At 41.3% G+C, this 5,582-nt stretch overlaps 1 long non-coding RNA gene across 1 annotated transcript; it reads left to right on the top strand.

The window, feature by feature from the left end:
* Positions 1 to 567: 567 nt before the first annotated feature.
* LOC119181265 (uncharacterized) lies at positions 568 to 5,277 on the top strand. The gene is made up of 2 exons (XR_005111176.2): positions 568 to 777; positions 2,994 to 5,277. It is a non-coding gene; the product is annotated as an uncharacterized LOC119181265 (long non-coding RNA).
* The last annotated feature ends 305 nt before the right edge of the window (positions 5,278 to 5,582 follow it).

Raw genomic sequence — 5,582 nt, 5'->3', positions numbered from 1 at the left:
ATATATATATATATATATATATATATTGTGGGACACTGCGACCCACGCCGTAAAATTTGTATTTGCTATCTCTTCAGTTTGACATCCCTTTGAGGGGGCGGTGTATGAGGTGATCAGCAGGGGGAACTGCAACCCCCAACCCCCGTCGAGTTACAGTGCCCATCTCTATTTCTCCATCATGTACCTATAGGGATTTACATTGCCCCCTAAGTGACCAAGGGCCGCCCCCGCCCCCCTACCCCCGTGGTGGGCACGCCTATGCATAGGCACCATCAATCATTGCAATAAAAGTTTGTGTGTAAATGTGTGCGTCAACAATAGTATATTCCGAATTCCAGAACATGAGTGTTTTAGGTGATTATTACCACTGTTGTTCAATTGTTAAAAATGCATTGTACCTGCAAGTGTTTCAAACTTCGCGCGCTAAATTTATACGTTAATTTTGTTTGTTCGTGGAGATAAAATTCTTTTTTCTCTTAGTTATTATGGTATATATATTTTCGTTTACTTTTTATACTTAAATGCATCACCAAAGCATTTTAGTGCACCATTGTACGTCTGCGGAGCTGTAACCACGATACTTGTTCGGGCGTGTTTGCTCGCTGCCGTCGCTGGTCGGTCGCCTCGCAGCTGGTCGGTTCTGCATCGATTTTTCTCGTTTTTGGGGTGTGCTTGCGCGCTGCGTTCGTGTTTTTTGTTCTGCCGGTGCTGCCTATTACGAAGATGAACTCTACTCAAGCGAGGACGTGTGGCGTCGCATTTTGGAACACTCGCCAGGTACATACGTACCACATTCCTGCTGTCTGCGCTTTGTCAACACCGAGAGCGTGATAACGACGCCATGCTACGTTTTTCCGTTACATGTAGGCGATAAGTGAGTTTTTTAACGTAGCGAACCTGTTTGTGTGTGTCGTTTTATCAGGATGAAGGCGTTTTTGTGGGAAGTCAAGCGTGGGCGAGCTTTTTTTTTTCGATTCAAGCATGCTTCGGTGTGTGAAGCACATGGCGCGTGCGTCCGCAGTGGGAATTCGGCGGGGGGTTTGTGCGAGTTGTGACGGCGCCCGCCTCTGTCGCCAGTAGCGATGTCATGGGGCCCTGCTCGCGATGGACCACTATTTTGGTTTAATAATTGTTGGGCGAAGACGGCGTTTGTTAGCTGTAAGCGTTGATTACGCCTAAGGCGCATATGTTTGGATCCCTTAACTTGAGGATTTTTTTTTGCATGCCTGTTCATATTGTGTGCTACAGGAGTCAACGTGTTCATATGTTGTTCGTCCAAAACAGTTTGAAAACAGTTTCATATGTTGTGCGTCCTTTTTTTAAACTGCTATCAGAAATTTCTGCGGGTAGCCGAACATATGCTGGTGTATGCATCCATGCCGGCACGCATCTTCGAACTACCGTGTTACTCGAGTTCGTGTGCTGCATGCTGCCTCGTCTTAGATACGGCTCGCAAAGCTTGCACGTATGTACGCTTAGGTGTTTATGTATCCCGTTTAGTCAAATCTGAGCTTACGTTATATACCCGCAACATAGGTTGCCTGATGCGTTCGGGACCCATGAATTTTGAGCCGTTCGTTAAACTTGAACTGTATTTCCGAACAAAATTTTCATGGCTTATTGGGGCCGAATAACTGTAGCTTAACTGTGCGAGCCCTAATTTGATCAGTAGTTCACGCGGTAGAGCATATTTATTTTATCCAGCTTGTTTTCGCTATGCTTAGAATTCATTACTTTGTGGCGGTTTATTAAATATTGTATGTGCCTCTCCCAAACTTTGTGCTCAAACTTTGCTAAGCACTTTTACTTGTACGAACAGTAAGGACAGTTTAGACCACCACCTCCATCGCCATTTAATAACGGATTAAAAGCTTTTGCCCGTCTGCTCAGAAACTCACATGAAAACATTAAAAAACTACACACTGCCCACAAATAAAAGCACAGTCTTTGTCATTTGTGAATAGGGCTCCTGTGTGGGGGCCAAAACGTCATGCTTTCATTTGGGGTCAGCATGTTGTTTTAATTGTCTTCACATCAGATGACAAGCTGAAGTAAATTCTATAAGCATGCGCTACAGTTATAGAAGGGATCTGTATTGTTTGGAGAAACGAATGAATGATTTAACTTTCATAACATGCAATACTGTTATACATCATAGAATGCATACATAAGGCATGCACATGTTACTGTGAAAATTGAAAATTGGACAGTATGTTCATCTGACAATTATGAATATAGACTTCATGTTTTTAACCTGTTGGCATCGATGCAATTGCACAACTTCAGAAATCAGTCTCACCAAATGTTTATTGTGTATTGCTAAATCGTGACCAATGCCTTCCAGTATTCTTGTTACTGAGATTGTTGCAGAAGCTTGCATGCTTTATTGGGATGGTATTTAGCTCAAGATGGGTGCATTGTATTAGCATTTTCACATTCTTTCCCATTATTTATTAGACAGCCTGTAATGAGGGGTATGTTAGGGATGAGTGAGGGGCACTGCCTTTTTAGCCACCTGGAATCATTGAATTAACAGCCATAATTTAACAGTTGACAATAGTAACTTAGTGAAACCAATTTTCTATGTTATCGGCATAATCGTCCTAATGTAGGCAGCCAGAAGAAAGTTACATTAGTTGTGTTCAAACTAAATTGCGTAATTTAATTTTGTGTTACCTCCAATGGATACTTGATCAAAGCGCATACCGTCATGTACGCGCTGCCATATTAATGAATTGGCATGTATATGCACTATGCCAGAGCGCTATTCAATTATATTTTGTTACACATCTGTTATGTGGAAAATGCATATTTTTTCGTAAGGTTGCAGCTATGTTCGCCAAAAACATTGTGGATGTTTTTGTTGCAACATGTCTGGTTTTCGTACATCCTACTCTTTTAAAACACAACGTTCCAATTCATTCTAAATAGAGTTTCAAATTCTGCTTCGCCAACAGACACATCAGTAAATTGTTTTTTTGTTTCTCTCGCAGCCTATACATGCTCGTCGTAGGAAGAGAGTGGGGGAGACGTCTGAACTAGCCCATCGTCAAGGCTGGCTCGTGGAAAATTTGACTGCTGGTGCACATCAGCAGCGCATGGCTTCTGTTTCTTCTGAAAAGCGAGCTGCAGAGAGCCACCTGGTAGCTGTATTAAAGGAGCACAAAGGTTTAGGGTGTTCAAAGTTAACCCTTTTGTTTTTCCTTAAAAGAGAAGTCAGCGCTGTAAGTTATGTATGTAAAAGCCACCTCTGCTGATAGCTAGGTATCCAGGAGGATGCAATGTGAGACAATAATTATCACTGTCAGTGATGCCATTAAGTTTTATTAATCAACCTAACAGTGACTGCAGCAGGAGATCATGTATGTGTTAAAAATTGAGCCAGTCACGTTTCTACATAATATCATTTGTAAGAATTCTAGCATGCCTGTGCTCAGATATCCTGTTGGAAATTTAGTTGCGGCTTACATTATTATGTGTGCAGGACAGTGAGCACTAGCACAGACTCTCTGATTTCATGCATTTAATCTGACCGTGGGTGGATGGCATGGGCAAACATTAAAATGGTTACTCTTGCTATTCGCTGGCGATAGCAAGAAACGACTGCTCGTTCCGCTATGGAGCGATACTTTGCTGAACCTCACTGCCTTGCATGCGTAATCATGAAAAGCAAAATTACTTTCAAACGGAATATCTAGGAGCATAAACATAATCAAAAAAGTTTTCCAAGTGGGACTGTGTAGAAACACGACTGCCTTCAACTTTTTAATGCAAACATACCTGCTTATTTGTGTTACTAAAATTTCAATATTTTTGGTTTATTGGGCAGATGACAGCATTATTTTATTACTTTGTGTCCCCCTGGACACAATCTGCCAAGGTGTTTTTCTGTTCTTAAGGCTAAAATTCAATGTAACTTGGCAGCGCTTTATGAATGTGTCAGTGCTACTTACTGAGCTCTTTAGTGGATATTTTGTTTTTTCAAGATCTACTGAGTGAGTTGCTCGCCAGACTCGCATGTCATGTTAATTGACGCCTTATGCGCAATTGGCCACATAAAAACACTTTTTGTGTTGTGATAAAAAGTAGCACAATAATGATTTTCTCTTCAGTGTAACCTTCACTGAATATTCTATTATATTTTTGTTACCTTGTTATTTCAGTGCCTTTGGGAAGTTCATTAGTTCAATCAAGTGTTTTCCTACTATCATACTTCATCATACCTAACTTTGCCAATAGCAAAGCATTTCGGATATTTTACACTGAAACATACTCATGTTTAACATTGTTAATGATAACTGATAGAAGGCATACTAGAATATTGTAACGTGAGTCCCTGGATCGGGGGGGGGGGGGGGGGTTTAATGGTGAATTTTTTCAACTACATAGTAATATCTGCTTGCTTTATTTCATGTCAAGTGTAATGAGAGTAATATTTACTGAGGTTAACGTGTTAAAACCACGATATAATTATCAGGGACACTGGAGTGGAGGGTTTCAGATATTTTGACCACCTGGGGTTCTTTCAATGCATCCACGTCTAAGCAGACAGGTGTCAAGCATTTTCTCCTTAATCGAAATTGCAGCCACCACAGCCATGGTTGATTTTGCGGCCTTCAGTTTAGCAGTCAAGGGTTACTTGAAGCGTATATTAGTTGTGGGCTGTGGTCTTGCTACCATGATGCATCTTAAGTACAGCAGTTTGGTGCCAACCAGGCATCTCTACTAGTGCACTGGTGTTGTGTTTTGGCATTCATAATTTACTGCAATATTTAAGTATTTTGTCAAGATGCATTTCTGAGCAGCTCTGCGAAGTGTGTGATGGTGTTTATTACATTCCTAATTTTTTGCAAGAGGTAATAATTGTTGGATGTATTCTGAGTTAGATATGAAGTTACGAATTTTTTTTTATACTCTGTAAAAGTGTAAAGCCCAACAAGTCACTCTGTTATACTTTGCATATTGTACATCAGATGGCTAAATTGTGTGTGCAGAGCTTATATAAACAGCCCATAGTGTTTCGAGTGCCTTGAAAACTGTCTTAGGATCAAAAAACTGTTGTGAAGAGTGGGATAGTCTGGGTGAACAGTGGAAGTTCCTCAGATAGGCTGGCTGACGTTTTGATAGGAGGACTTATGTTCGTCAAAAGTGCCTTTCCTTCTCATCCGTTGCATGCTAGCTTTAAGAGGGTTAGTAGAGACGTCATCTACTGGTGGTGGTGCGTGTCCTTGTTGGCAATTGCCGTCGGAAAAGAAAAAAAAATTAGAAAGCAAACAAGTGTAGTCCTCACTTCACTTCAAGTTGTCTGGTAGCAATTCACAATGTTCTCGGAGGATAGAGAAAAAAAAGGGAAGCAAAAAAGAGAAAACACGCAAAGTAGGAGCGGTGTGCTGCCGCTACAGACACAAAAAAGCGAAGAGCTTGAAAGTTCGAAGCCAGCATACGGTCCCCGCGTTTGGCCATCACAAAGGGCTGCCGACGATAAAGGCCTATGCTGTTCTCGAACATCTATGAATAAGACTCATAAGAAAGAGGTTACAAAAAGGCGCAAGAGAGAAGCAGGCGGCTACTTTTAAATGCCA

This window comes from Rhipicephalus microplus, unplaced genomic scaffold, assembly GCF_043290135.1.
Source record: "Rhipicephalus microplus isolate Deutch F79 unplaced genomic scaffold, USDA_Rmic scaffold_14, whole genome shotgun sequence".
NCBI classification, from domain to species: Eukaryota; Metazoa; Arthropoda; class Arachnida; order Ixodida; family Ixodidae; genus Rhipicephalus; species Rhipicephalus microplus.
This window is presented reverse-complemented; position numbering and strand designations above follow the sequence as displayed.